Raw genomic sequence first — 16,135 nt, forward strand, 5'->3', positions numbered from 1 at the left:
TGTAGTACATTATACTTAAATAATAGAACAGATATGAATACAACTGCGATCTCAGAAAACTGCAGTGCATTCAATGAACAGTGATTTTTCGGTATCTTAAAAATTACCGAAGTTAATATTTTAGAGTAACTAAATATTTACAGCATGAGCTTTAGAATAAACAACTTTTGAACACTTCAAACGATTTCTACAAACGATATCTTAGACGACAGAATCTCACTACGGCTATCGTCCCTGAAAGCTGCCCGCCTGTATCATGTTTTTTTATTGATTTATTGCGCTTTATATCTTTCCCTTTGTGCAAATGTTTGAGAGATCATCGTGTTGTGCACAATAACACAGCAACTGAATGCAGCATGGATACCTCAAATCTTGTCATACCCGTGTAGTTATTTAAGGAATACGCTACTATTTTTGGCAGTACCTAATTTAAATGTTGATTACAACTGATTTTAAAAACAGTAATTTAAAAGTGATCAATCACATGTGTTGGCTGACACCACCTCTGAAAAGAATACAAACAGGTAGGTGTAAATAATTGTTTAAACAGTATTTGACGACATCCTGTTGTCATTTAACGTGACGGCAGTTGTGCAAGAATACTTGCTTGTTTACGTGTTAAGAAACTATTAATTATATTTATTGTAAATGTTCTCAATGTGGCTAATGCTTATAACATTTCTTTATTCATATTGTTATAATGGATTAGTTTAGTGTGGTAGCCAGCTGCTGTGGTCGAGCGGTTCTAAACGCTTCAGTCTGGAACCGTGCCACCGCTACGGTCGCAGTTTCGAAACCTGCCTCGGGTATGGATGTGTGTGATGTCCTTTAGTTAGGTTTAAGTAGTTCTAGGTTCTAGGGGACTGATGACCTCAGAAGTTAAGTCCCACAGTACTCAGAGCCATTTGAACCATTTGAACATTGACGGAACACTGTTAGACTCAAATGGGAACTGACAATTTTTGAGTGGTGTACACAAGGGATATTCTGAACATTTTATATTGAGTTCTTGAAGAAGGCAGACCTGCCTTTGGTAACGTATGATATTTGATCGTGTGGCTGATAGATTCTGATCAGTGAACGGCCGCACAAGACTAACTTCTGAGACATTCTTATGTTAGATCTTGAAGAAGACTGTTTTACGCGAGTTCCTGAATAACGCAATCCTGCCTGTGGTAGACTGAGTTATTCGGTCGTGTAGGTGATTGATTCTGGGCGGAGTATGGCCGCTACAAACATTAACTTTTGAAAGGACTCTTAATTCTCGTGAGGTCTGAATGTACTCCGGTGCAGAACTCTAGCTTTTCCATTTGTATCTTGGAATTGAGAATGGAGAGAGTGCGAGATACTACTCGTTATATCCCGTGTGATAATTTGTAAATCGACATGTTGAACTCTGAACTATTTTGAACTGGTGAATATTTCATCTATTGTGGTCGTAGGATGGGGGTAGTTTTCGAGTGTCGAGGATAACTATTGTGGTTGGGAATTCTGCTACCATTGACATTTCGCTCTCAATGCAACTTTACTGCAGTTAATAAGGTTATTTCTGTGTGTATTATACTTAGTTACCGTAGGATCACTTTCTGTTTGCTTGAGTTTTATTTTCTTGAATAAAACCTCATTCAACATAATCCTCTGTGGTCTGCGCCTATTACAGACGTTAGAATAGAAACTTTTTTAATAATTACTCATTTTTACATCAGACGTCTGCGGCTCTACCCTAACCATTATCGAGCCATTCTTTTTAAACAGAGCCGTATGTAACGCAGTTACCTAAGATACAGCAGCATCGGGTAGAGTCGCGATTGGTTTGCTCGTGTGGAATGCTGGTTAGCGCACGTATGTCCGTTTATTTTATTGATTCACAATTTTAGCCAATGCATACATATAGACTGCTTGTCTGCAGGATCACAGCTACAAGTTAGTATTTGCTGCTGTATATGAAGGAACCCGCCGGGTTAGCCGAGAGCGCTAATGCGCTGCTTGCTGGACTCGGGTAGGCGCGCCGGCCCCAGATCGAATCCGCCCGGCGGATTAACGACGAGGGCCGGTGTGCCGGCCAGCCTGGATGTGGTTTTTAGGCGGTTTTCCACATCCGTCTTTGTGAAAACCGGTCTGGTCCAAACATCCCGCCTCAGTTACACGGCTCGCAGACATTTGAACACTTTCGCACTATTCCATGGATTACACTAATCGCAGACAGTTGGGGTACACTACTTCCATCCCGCGGGGTACGGGGTGGCGGCAGGAAGGGCATCTAGCCACTCCTTCCACTAACATTTGCCAAATCCGATTAACCATGCCGACCCTGCCTCACTGCGGGAAGAGGAAAAAGCGAAAGAAAGCTGCTGTGCATGAAGGTAGACGTGTGCGGCTTGACCCTAATCGTTACATTCTTTTTAGACAGAGTCGTCTGTAACGGTTAGAGCAGGTACTGCTCAGCAGACTGTCCAATAGGCAACGTCGGAGTACTAGACTACGACAGACATCTAAATGCGACTATGCAGAGAAGTGGCTGGGAGTTGTAGCTAAATGTTGCAAGTTAAACATTTTTCATTTTCCCTAGGGTTTCCATTTCGCGGCTGATCAGAGCTCGGAAAAAATATGGTTCAAAAATGGCTCTGAGCACTATGGGACTCAACTGCTGTGGTTATCAGTCCCCTAGAACTTAGAACTACTTAAACCTAACTAACCTAAGGACATCACACACATCCATGCCCGAGGCAGGATTCGAACCTGCGACCGTAGCAGTCGCACGGTTCCGGACTGCGCGCCTAGAAAGGCGAGACCACCGCGGCCGGCTCGGAAAAAATAGCCCTCGTACATAAAAAATATTTATAAATGTAGAGATACTGCTCTCTTGTAGCGTATCGTTCTCTAGCCCAAACTACATAAACTGTGAAACACGTTTTAGTTAAAACGCGTTCATCGGTTTTTCCTCCAGAAATCAAGCGTGAGGCGTGAAGCGGTCGCAGGCTGGGATGCCCTCGGAGCCGTAGTACCCCGACTCGCCTTGCCGACGAGCCACGCCGCAGCAAGGGCAAGAAGCAAGAGGAAGCCCGGCCTCTGCGTATAATGACCGCCTCCGCAGGCGCCGCCTCTTCTCCGCCCACTGGTTTAATTGCAGACCAAACAACATCAACCGTGGTGCGCGATTAGTGCCCCCATAATAACCTTAATTAAAACTTTGATTAATAACCGCTAAATTGAGTGTTAAATTCATTACACAAAGTGAATAAATTGAAGATTAATTAACCATTGATAATCTAAACTTGGGAGGCCGAAGCTTAACGAGGTTAAAATTTGCATTTGAGGACGGAAAAGCACTTCGCGTCCCTCGCAAACGCGATTAATGCAAGAGGGAATGTTGTTCGTTTAGGGAGGTAACGCGGGGTAAATGAGAGGATTACGGGGATCTGAGAGGGAGCCGCGCCAGGGGTACGTCGGTGAGCGGTGAAGTGGGGAGGGGGGGGGGGAGTTAGCGGGTGGGGCTAGAGGAGGGGGGGGGGGGGAGGGTCAGGTAACGCTGCGGGCAGGTTGGAGGTTTGCGGCTGGCGCAAGGTAGCAACTCCGGCCACTGGTCGCGCAACGCCAGACATCTGCGTCTCCTCTCATAGCGCGGCTGCAGATTATCTTGCAATCAAAACCCAACAATACACTTTGCTTATCGAGGAAAGATAAATACTTCAGGAGCTGCGGGTATGGACAGTTACCAAGTGAACTGTTCATGATAGGTCGGCTGTTAGCGACTTCTCCCCCCCCCCCCCTCGTTCACCACCCTCCGCCATGATACTTTAAAAATTCCTGTGTTTAAGGGGAGTAGGATGTCAAACGGGCCGACTTGCAGCAGGAGAGGCACCACAGGACACTTTAATTTCTTCTGTCTATACTTTTACAAGTAAATTCATAAAACTTAAACAGCATGACCAGGAAGGATTCAGCATTCACACTCGTAGCAGCGGAAGTTCAAAAACATAACAACATATTTTTTTTTACATGTGGAATTTCATCATTTTTTCACTTACTATTGGCTGCATTTGTTGCTATGGTACACTTTTCTTCATAAGTAAGAGAGACTGTTCAGTGAATTTTGCACAGCATATAAACCATACTTACAGGTGTCTGAATCTCTATAATCTATTTCATTTATGAAAAAATTAATGAGCTGTTACGTTTTAAACTTTATGTTTAGAAAAAAATCAAATTTTGTAGTTAATTATCCCAATTTTTACCACAGTTTACAATAGATTTGGAAAATTCTAGAGTTTCATACACCTGTAAGTATGGTTTCTACGCTGTGCAAAATTCATGAAAGAATCTCTCTTACTTGGGAAGAAAAATGTACCTATAGCAACAAATGTAGCCAACAGTAAGTGAAAAAAAATGACGAAATTTCATATCTAAAAAGAATTTATTTTGTTATGTTTTTGCACTTCCACTGCTATGAGTGTGAATCCTGAGTCCTTCCTGGTAATGTTGACAAAGTTTTATGAATTTATTTGTGAAAGTAGACAGTAGAAAATAAAATACCCTGTGGTGCCTCTCCTGCTCCAAGTCGGCCCGTTTGACGTCCTACCCCTCTCAAGAGGAGGTAGCTTTCACGCGTCTCAATGTTTATGACGTCATGTCTCCTTATCTATGTAGCTTACAATGATATAATGTTGCAGATAAACACAGTGGTGTATGTCGGTACTGTGCAAAATGTTCTTCATACGGAATTAGTAGTAAATACGTTATAAGGTAAAACATCGTACCTGATGCTCAAGTTTTTCTGCATGAACAGCATAGCTGTAGTAAACGATTAACTTTATGTCCATTTCAGCATTTTCTGGCGAGTGTCAGCGAGAATTGAAATTATGCGTAAAATCTATTCGAACTCTGAAACAAAGTGCTCTCATTCGCAAAGACAAGATGAATATAGTCTGTGTAATTTGCGCGCCGTAAGTTGCGGTGCCTCAAGACACGCATGGTGCACAAAGACATGAATGGCTACAAATGGTCTCCAAATAGCCGAATATAACCATTTCCAGTCAATAATCGGATCAGTTAGACCAGAGGACCCAGTCCGTTTAACGTAGTCCACACCATTCTGGAGCCACCACAAGCTTGCACAGTGCCTTGTTGGCAACTTGGGTCCGTGGCTTGGTGGAGTCTACGCCACAGTCTTACCGCATGGAATCGGGACTTACCTGACCGAGCCACAGTTATTCAGTCGTCTAGGGGCCAACCGACATGGTTAACGAACCCAGGAGAGACGCTGCAGGCGATGCCGTGCTGTTAGCAAAGGCTCTCTGGTCGGTTGTCTGCGCCCATAGCCAATTAACGTCAAATTTCGTCGCAGCGTCCTAACGGAAACGATCTCTGTACGTCCCACTATGACTGCAATCATGCTTGTCTGTTAGCACTGTAACTGTTTAGTGAACGCCTCTGTTCTCGGTCGTCAAGTGAATTTGTGGAAGCGTTGCACTTCTGTCGCGTTGAACGCAGCTCGTGGTCGTGCGGTAGCGTTCTCGCTTTCCGCGCCCGGGTTCCCGGGTTCGATTCCCGGCGGGGTCAGGGATTTTCTCTGCCTCGTGATGACTGGGTGTTGTGTGATGTCCTTAGGTTAGTTAGGTTTAAGTAGTTCTAAGTTCTAGGGGACTGATGACTATAGATGTTAAGTCCCATAGTGCTCAGAGCCATTTTAACTTCTGTCACGTTCAACGATTCTCTTCAGTCGTTGTTAGTCACGTTCTTGCAGGACCTTTTCCCGGCCGCAGCGGTGTCGGAGATCTAATGCTTTACGGGATTCCTAATATTCACGGTACATTCGTGAAATGGTTGTACCTGAAAATCCCCACTTTATCGCTACCTCGGAGATGCTGTGTCGCATCGTTCGTGCGTCAACTATAATACCAAGTTCAAACTCACTTAAATCTTGAGAACCTGCCTTTGTAGCAGCAGTGACCTCTCTAACAACTGCGCCAGACACTTGTCTCATATAGGCGTTGCCGAACGCAGTATCATATTCTGCCTGTTTACATATCTCTGTATTTGAATACACACGCTTATACCAGTTTCTTTGGCTCTTTAGTGTATATTCGCCCTTTTTGTGCTCCAACAGGAACACTTTCCAGCTGGCTCTCTTCTTTTCCCTGCTACACTCTTTTCCCTGCTAGAGCAGTATACATAAAACGAATTCTATAGGTCTATAAAGTTTTAACAGTTTGTTATTTATGTACTTCGACTCATTTATATACGTTGACACATACGAGTATATATGACAAATATGTACACATAATATAAGTTTACACAAAATCTATTCCAGAATGAGGTTTTCACTCTGCAGCGGAGTGTGCGCTGATATGAAACTTCCTGGCAGATTAAAACTGTGCCTGACCGAGACTCGAACTCGGGACCTTTGCCTTTCGCGGGCAAGTGCTCTACCATCTTTTTTTTTCGTTTTTTTTTTTTTATGAGATTTAGCTGTAGATAAAAAAAGCGTAAGTGCGTGGAAGCTGGTAATGAAACGAAGTGTCATGTTGTATGGACATTAATTACAGTTAGCTTCAAATTACTTGTCATTGTGTCGCTCTTTCCGCCAGCTGGTTCAGGGGCGTATTTTGCAGTCCATTTCCGTGGCAATATGGATGTACCATCGTAAAATTTCCACGATAACAAGAGCAAAGTTGGTAGCGATTACTATTTAACACGTCATTAGATCGGAAATGTAAGAATTACATAAAAGTGCAAATGTCTTTATAGACGATTTCGAGAAAACATTGTTTTATGAATTCGGAACTGTCTGTACGATACACACCACATAAACGCCGTAGTTGAAAAACGAAGGAATAACCGTTTGATTGTAGTGCTGCAGATATTGCGTGAAATTTTAAATTGTCTGTTGAGTGAAATTACCACTGTACCAGAATAACTAAAATATATTTAAGAAAAGCGACTAACAAAAATGCATCTAACTGTTTCATACATTCCGTTGAAAATAAGGCTTTTCTTGCTGTGGCTGTGTGGCTAGGGCCTTCGTCTGGTAGACAGTTCGCCTGGTGCAAGTCTTCCATGTTGACGCCACTTCGGCGACTGGCGTGTCGATGGGGATAAAATTATTTTGACAACGACAACACAACACCCAGTCCCTGAGCAGAGAAAATCTCCGACCCAGTCGGGAATCGAACCCGGGCCGTTAGGTATGACATTCTGTCGCGCTGACCACTTTTTTTTGTTGTTGTTTTTATTTATTTATTTATTTATTTTCAATAAAGACCACTCTGTTAAAAGGAACATATAGACCATTTCATCGTATAGTATGTGCATTACATATTGAGTGGTGAGAGAAGCGTGAGGTTCATCATCAGCTGTCAAATGTGCACACCGACTGCACCCGGCACATCCCAACTGCGTGGGGGGTCGAGGAAGACTGCCTGAAGATAGTTGGCAAAGGTTTTCCGATAGTGTGACCATCTATGAACCTCATTGTGGGCTTGCTGCAAGAAATACCAAAAGCCAAGTCGCGACGTGGCAGTATCCCCACAGAGGTACGCGATCGTCCAACCATTGATCCAGATGATCGACTGTGATTTAGTCGCCGGAAAGTAGTCACTCTTCGGATGTAAGAAGGAAGCAGGTGTAATATGTTGCGGTGTCACACGGAGGTAGCAAGCCACCATCTGTCTTCCTAGGAGCCAGACGTCCTCCACCGCGATACAAGTTAAGCGGTGATGGTCGTCATCCACTTGGTGACATTTCGGGCATAGTGGAGTGTCCACTAGTCCAATTGCATGGAGCCGTTGGTGGGTGTTGAACTTGCCACAGGCGACAGAGAACCACAGTGCCCGAACGAAGGTAGGAAAGAATTTTTGGTGCACATGTCTCCAAATCTTCGGCCAATGCAACGTGGGGTGTTTCAGTTCAATTACATTACAACATCCGTCGTAGCAGCCAAACATAAAAATCCTTCGCGCATGGCGGTCTCGTGCGCGGAAGCTCGTCGCTGATATAACTAAGTTCCACGATAAATGTTGAGACATGCGCAAAATGTGGCGTAATGTTGCCCACCGCGACCGGAGGTGTGAGGGACGCTGGAACTAGGAGATCCAGTAGGCGGGATGTAAGGGAATCACGCCCGCTACGCCATTGCTTATACATTGTGGCTAGAAGGAGCGCCGTCGCACGGCAGTGAACATTCGTAAGTCCGAGTCCCCCCTTGTCCGTAGGGAGAGTGAGCGTTTCGTATCGCACCTTGAGGGGCGATCCAATCATCACGAAATAGCCTAGTGCTGATTGAAGTCGACGTCCGAGCGTGAGTGGTAGGGGCAGGATCTGCGAAATATGCACCATTCGAGAAACCACATAAGTGTTCAGGTACTCGACTCGCTGCAAAGGATCAAGGCGCCGTAGGAGATATTGTCGGACCATGGTACGTGTTGTCTGTAAAATACGTCGGTAGTTAACTGCTGCAGTATGTTTTACAGATGAGGTAAAGTCTATGCCGAGATAGCGGAATCGTTGCACATAAGGAAACGGACTGATTTCTTCCGGCGTAAGGCCCCTTCCCACCGGCATTGCCGCCGATTTGTTCATGTTCACTGCACTACCCACCGTCACACTGTGGTCCAACAACAGTTCAAGGACCGTCTTCACCTCTTCCTCAGAACGAACGAGCAGCAGGAGGTCGTCCGCATAGGCACGACATTTGAAGGTGTAGCCCCGTAATTCCATCCCAGAAAGAGAATTGGTGAGCCTCCCAATTAATGGTTCCAACGCTATCGCGAACAGCAGCATCGAAAGAGGGCAGCCCTGGCGAATGGATCGTCGAATTTGAATGGGCCCTGCTATACGCCCATTAACCTGTACCAAGGATTGTGCGCCCCCGTAAATCCTTCTAATGAGACCAGTAAAACGGTCTGGAAAACCCATTTGTTCCAGTACAGCATACAGATAGTTGTGGCGCACCTTATCAAAAGCACTGTCAAAATCAATCGCCACCATCGCCGCTTTAAGCCGGCACTCCTCCGCCAGCGCTATCACATCACGGCATTCGCCAGTAGCTGTTTGCACATTCACCGATCCACCCGGTGTCGTCTGTTCCGGAGAGAGAACGCTACGAATTAACATACGACATCGAGACGCTAGCAACCGTGCAAAGATCTTATAGTCGGCATTAAGCAGGGTCATGGGGCGATAATGTGTGACCGTAATTCCTGGCTTCGGTTTATGTACTGGCACCAGAAGGCCTTCCATAAAAGCCGGTGGAATAGGCGCATCGGAATTTAACATCTCGTTGTACATTTCCGTCCATCGCGGTGCCATTTCGTTGCGAAATTCGCGATAGAATTCAGTAGGAAGCCCATCAATGCCTGGGGACCGATTCAACGCACCTTGTGCGATCGCATCATGTACTTCCTCACAGCTAATGGCTTCCAGTAAGGTTCCCGCGGCTTCCACCGTCAGTGTACGGGAGACGGACGTGGCTATACGGTCGAGGTCATCGAAAGAGGCTGCTTCTTCCCGATAGATGTGTTGGTAATGGTCGACGAATGCGGAGACAATGTCCGCTTGACGCGTCACTCTTCGGTCTTCGCGGGTGATTAACTCCCTTACCAAAACGCGTCGTCGGTGCTTTCGTTCATTCACGACGTGGTGCATGGAAGGAATCTCGTGCCTTATCGTATCGTGACATCTGGCGCGCACCATGGTTCCCTGAAGATGTTTCCGAGCTAAAGCCACTAGTTTAGCTTTTATCCTTTTGCGTTCGATCCAGATGTCCTGTCCCGGCGGGCCATCATCCAGGTCGCGCAGTGCTGCAAAATAAAAGTCGGTGGTACGGCGGCGCCATTCTGCCATTTCCTGCTATATGAGATGAACGCACGGCGAAGCGCCGGTTTAGCACAAGTCAGCCACCAATCAAGCATCGTCGCATACCTTCCAACCCTTCGCTCGCACATCGTCCATGTCTCAAGGATCCGTTGACGGCATTCAGGATCATGTAGATGTTGAATGTTTAGTTTCCACGGGGCCTTACTGTTCCACACCTCTCTACGGGGAAGAAGCACCGTACAGATGTAAGCGCTGTGATCGGAAAATGCCAATGGCCAGCGTTCCGCGTCCTGGACATCATTTGCATGAGCCCGTGAGATATAAATGCGATCTAATCTGCTCGCCGAATGACTTGTCACATAGGTGTATCCCGGTGCAGCTCCATGTCGTAATTCCCACGTGTCACTAAGTACAAGGTCGTTGACAACGATTCGCAACTCCTGGCTGATGTTTGCTTGCGGCCATTGGTCTTTCTGGCTGAGAACACAGTTGAAATCTCCACCAATTATTACACATTCAGAACGTCCATGGAATAGTGGAGCAATGTCTTCTGCATAAAATCGCGCCCTTTCCCGCCGCCGATTGTTTCCCGACGGTGCATAAAGATTGATGATGCGTGTCCCAAACGTCGTGAAAGCCATTCCCCTGGCCGACGGAAGATAACACACGTTTTCCACTGGGAAGCCATCTCGCACGTAAACTGCCACCCCACTCCCATTGTGATCTCCATGAGACGAATAGGATTGGTAGCCTGCGATGTATGGGAGTGCAGCTATGTGGACTTCCTGCAGCAAAGCAATATCCACATCAGATGCCCAAACCGTTTCCTTCAATAGGTGTATTTTGGCCGGTGAACGCACGTCATTGATATTTAATGTCGCAATACGGTTCGCATGGCGTTGAATCCCACTCTGTCGAGGCGCAACAACATCTCCCTGCACCGGCGCCGGGGGCTGAGGTAGAAGACGTTCTCTCGCCCCTCTCCCTTCACCTTCAGCAATTATTAGGCCGTCTTCGTGAGTGCCGGCTGCCTCTGTATGACGTCCGGCGCCTCCTCAATATCCTCATACCACATCTTTTCAAGCTGTGATATATTCGTGTCCATAGCCACAGCATCTGCGTCTGGAGAGCCAACTGGCTGTGATTTCTCTTCAGCATCACCACGTCCCGGTACCGTCAATGTGACAGACCGCTGTGAGTCTGATCGAACAGTTCCCAGTGCCTCATCCTGTTTCGTAGAGGCTGTTGTGTCGTCTTGGTCCACAGGCACATCGTCGTCGGGGCAAGGGGAGTCATCCCGAGGAGATGTCGTGCGACGCCGCCGTTTCCTCCTTTTCGGGGAACGCTGTTTGCGTGATCTTCCGTCCGTGTCCTCAGATTGCAGGGAATCACGGCTGCCCGACAGAAAAGCATCCGTAGGAACTGGAAGTGTTTCGAGTCCCATCGTTCAACTTGGCGGGAGTTCGGTCGAAACTAATGATGTCGTCTCAGAGTGCGTTTCAGACGGAACAGCATCCGTAGTGGCTGGAACTGCTTCTTGTACTATCGGTGTGCTTGGTGGGAGTTCGGTCTCATCTGATGTTGTCACCGTAGATTGTATGCTCGACAGAGCAGCATGCTCTGTCATCCCGACGTCTGCTACAAGGTTTCGGAGAGTGCCATCTTGATCTTCCACCGGGGCTGTGTCCTTTCGGTCATCAGCGGACGCAGTGAGGGCTTTGGCATAGGTGATCGGTAGTACTGTCATCGCCGGCGACGCCTCCCGCACATCTGAAGGCAGTTGCGTAATCCGCCGTTGCATACAGTTCGACCTGAGGTGTCCCTCCTGGCCACATCCAGAACATGTACGTGGTTGACCATCGTAAATCACCACCGCCCGACAACCACCAATTGTCAGATAGGACGGTACATGCTTCTGAAGATCAATAGTGATATGCCGCACTCCGTTAAGAACGGGGTATGTGGCGAATTGTGTCCAGCGTTCTGCTGTGTGACCATGTACTGTGCCGTATGGCTTAAAAGCCTCGATAACTTCGTCAGCCGGGAGCTCAAATGGCAGCTCAAAAACACGTATTGTCCGTATACCCAGACCAGCATGTTCTACAGTTACCGTGCCGACATTCCCGTCACTATGGCAAAATCGGAGACCGGCTTTTGTCGCCTGTAGAATTCTCTCACACGCCGCGTCATTTACCATCTTAACATACACCGTGGGACTAACGATGGATAGGTGAATTCCGATAATATCGTTTGGCGGTATCTTGACGTCCTCTCGAATGAATCGTTCCACTGCTAAAGCCTTTGGTCGTTCGTAGCCTTTGCAGAAATTGAATCGTAATGTAGTTTTCCTGTACTTGTTCGCCATGATCGTTGTTACTAGCCCGCGTGCAGACTAAGTCCACAAGTAAACAAACACTCGCACACGCCGCACAGGCGGAAGTATCGGACCTCCGCTTCGCATGGTCGCTAGCGCCGAACTGTACCATCTGAGCTACCGAAGCACGACTCACGCCCGGTCCTCACAGCTTTACTTCTGTCAGTATCTCGTCTCCTACCTTCCAAACTTTGCAGAAGCTCTCTTGCGAACCTTGCAGGACTAGCACTCCTGAAAGAAAGGATATTGCAGAGACATGGCTTAGCCACAGCCTGGGGGATGTTTCCAGAATGAGATTTTCACTCTGCAGCGGAGTGTGCGCTGATATGAAACTTCCTGGCAAATTAAAACTGTGTGCCCGACCGAGACTCGAACTCGGGACCTTTGCCTTTCGCGGGCAAATGCTGTACCATCTGAGCTACCGAAGCACGACTCACGCCCGGTCTGGCAGAAGTACAGCTGTGAGGACCGGGCGTGAGTCGTGCTTTGGTAGTTCTGATGGTAGAGCACTTGCCCGCGAAAGGCAAAGGTCCCGAGTTCGAGTCTCGGTCGGGCACACAGTTTTAATCTGCCAGGAAGTTTCACAAAATCTATTACTTTACATTTTTTATGGATACTTTGCTCAATTCATAGAAAACGTTCACCTTATGATTTGCATCTTACAAGAATAAAACTGTTGTTACAATTAATTTACTCAATTTGCAGTATTTCCGGTTTTACGTGTTCTTGGCAGTCATTCTAGGTACTCTAGTGGCTAGCGTTGCAGCCCTGGGTCCAAGGTTCGATTCCCGGCCAGTTTGGGTATTTTCTCTTCCGGGGGACTGGGTGTTTGTGTTGTCCTCATCATTTCATCATCATCATTATCATTCGTGACAGTGTCTAGATTGGATTGCAAAAAACAATGAGGCTGTGTACGGGTGCTAATGACAGCGCAGTTGAGCGCCCACAAACCAAACATGATCATTTTCAGTACTATTTAATAATTGTAGCATGCATTTTAGCTCATTTTGTATACTTGCAGTACCATTTTGGACATATTTGTGTAAGGGGTGAAGCAGCCTTTATTGGGAAAAAAATGCTGACTAAAAATACAGTGTAGTAAATGTATTTTGGACTATAGCTCCAAAATTTGCAAAGATTTCTCATCACGATTATATCCGTAAAAACATTCAAGTTTTCTGTTATAAGCGTAATCCACAGTGAGAAACTTTAATTTTCCGTTATGGGTGTAATTCACGGTCACATCGGGGAAATGTGCAAAGATTCATGTGGGGGTACTCGTTAGAAAAAAATGGTTCAAACGGTTCTGAGCACTATGGGACTTAACTTCTGAGGTCATCAGTCCCCTAGAACTTAGAACTAGTTAAACCTAACTAACCTAAGGACATCACAAACATCCATGCCCGGGGCAGTATTCGAACCTGCGACCGTAGCGGTCTCGCGGTTCCAGACTATAGCGCCTAGAACCGCTCGGCCACTCTGGCCGGCACTCGTTAGAAACTAAAACTTTTACTGAATACGGGTGAAATATTGAAAATTTTACCCTCAAATTTTCTGCAAATGCATCATGGGTGTACCTTCACTCTAAATTTTTTGGTGCCTTAGGGTACAATTTTGACGACTTTACACACAAAATACGCAAATTCATCAAGTGTATACCCGTCAATTTACAATTTTTGAAGCCTGCGGGTACGATTTTTGCACTGTATGCGCAAAATTTACGAAATTTCATTCATTCATTCACGCATACACCCCTGATCTTATTTAATATTACATGTGTATTTCACTTGTGCAAGTAGAGTAACTTTGTACCTCGTGTTTTGGAAACGGAGAAAGGAATCAAGAAAATTTTCAACACTGTTCGAGACGGGAATCTTAGGAATATATCGTAAAATTTCAGCCATTTGTGTGCGTTGCCATCTTGGAATTCACGGGTCTGGTTTGGTACACAAAAACCATGTTTATGATGACTTTCTCGGTAATAGATAAAGATTTTTGAACCCGGGGGGGGGGGGGGGGGACACCACTTCTAGATAAATGTCAAGAGTATATACCGTTAAAATTTGAGTCATTTGGTGCTATTAGTTGTTTAGGTACCCGCTGCTGACGGTGAAAAATGGTAAAAAGCACTTTTTTGTACTTTTACCTGTAGTGCCCATGCACTAACTGGTCTCGAGAAGCCCATTAAGGCCCAACGTGGACCACATCTAATACAAAAAGAACCAACTACTTGCTCCATTTGCCCAAACTTCAGGAAGTGTGTAATAACCAAACTTTGTCCCTGTAACGTAAGACGATCCTTCTGTTGGGTAAAAAAATGGTCGGTAGCCCAAGGGCTATCCAAAACACTTGACCCTATAGAAATGTTCAAATGTGTGCTAAATCTTATGGGACCTGACTGCTAAGGTCATCAGTCCCTAAGATTACACACTACTTAACCTAAATTATCCTAAGGACAAACACACACACCCATGCCCGAGGGAGGAGTCGAACCTCCGCCGGGACCAGCCACACAGTCCATGACTGCAGCGCCTAAGACTGCTCGGCTAGTCCCGCGCGGTCTTCACCCTCCCTTTCCGAGGCATGGGCCCCAGAATAATCGCGTTTGTCTGGCCGGGTTTTTGGAAAAATAATGTTGTCAACAGTCTGTCCATGGCCGTACAGACTTGGGTAGTGATGATCGGGAAGAAAAGCCATTGACAACGGTCACAGACAGCAATGTTCCGGCAATCGAGGAATAACATTAGCGGAAAAAGATTTTCTAACGATGAGAGGGTTGACACGGTGGTTGTTCTGGGATGGCTCTGTGACCAAGGAGCGAACTTCTATCGTAGAGAAATTATAAAACTGGCAGAATGTTGCAACCGTTGTTTAAAGAGACAAGGCGGTTAAGCTGAAAAATAGTGTCATGTATATGTGTCACTTTAAAGCGGCGTACAGCATTCAATAAAAGTTACTTGGCCTGCCATAATATTGTGTAATTTACGTTTTGGACTCTCTTCGTATATTGTTGAAATGTCGAGAACGTACGCTCAAAGAAGAACGGGTTTTCTGTCGTATACCATGACCCATGGGATGACCACGACGATAAAATCACGGGAATTACACCTCCTATGGAGGTTTATGGACAGTCGTTTTTCCCACCTATTATTCGTGAATGGAACACATAAATTGGGCTGCAGAGTGTAGATGTAGAATGATTGACTATTTTTTCATTATTTACATTACGTCACGAGTTGTTTCTACTGCTGCCATCATGAGATTCAAATCTAGAGTTTCTGAAACAGAATTCAGCGTTACTGTGCAATAGAACCTACCTTTAATAATAAGAATTTGGTTAGTTAGGGCCTAAATATTTCTATAGGTCATCATCATTGAGTCTCACAGGAATGAGGCAAAATTGTGGAGCTGTCGTTCATGTGTCTTTTTTTAATTATTACCGTCGACAGCTCCTCGATGGGGGATGTAATATGAGCTGATGTCCCTCGGGTTAAACGGAGCTCTTAATGAACTGGCGTGTCCTCCGGCAATGAAAACGGCCGCTGCGCACGCTGCGTCCTCGCAGGAGCGCAGCACTTCATAAAGCTATGCGCCGTGCGCGAGCGGCCGTGACGTCTGCCCGAATGCGCAACCGCCGTCCCGGGCGACAATCGGAAACTCATTAAGCGCCGGCGGAAGGGTGCAGCCCTCACTGAGGGGAGCCGACGCGACATCGACAACGGAATCACTCGCCCCAGCGGCCGCTATCGAGGGAGCTCTGCCGGCAAATGCTTCATAAGTGCCGCTGTTTGTGCACGCGGGCCAATAAAAGACGGCATTCGGCGCGCGCGTTTTCTGGCCGGCGGCAACTACACGGGGGGGGGGGGGGGGGGGGGCGCTCGAATATTAGGGCAGGCCCCGTTCTTGGTGGATTTGCGGAGCGCGGGTGGGTCACTTGCCTTCGATTTT

The sequence above is a fragment of the Schistocerca piceifrons genome, chromosome 5 (genome assembly GCF_021461385.2).
Source record: "Schistocerca piceifrons isolate TAMUIC-IGC-003096 chromosome 5, iqSchPice1.1, whole genome shotgun sequence".
NCBI lineage: Eukaryota > Metazoa > Arthropoda > Insecta > Orthoptera > Acrididae > Schistocerca > Schistocerca piceifrons.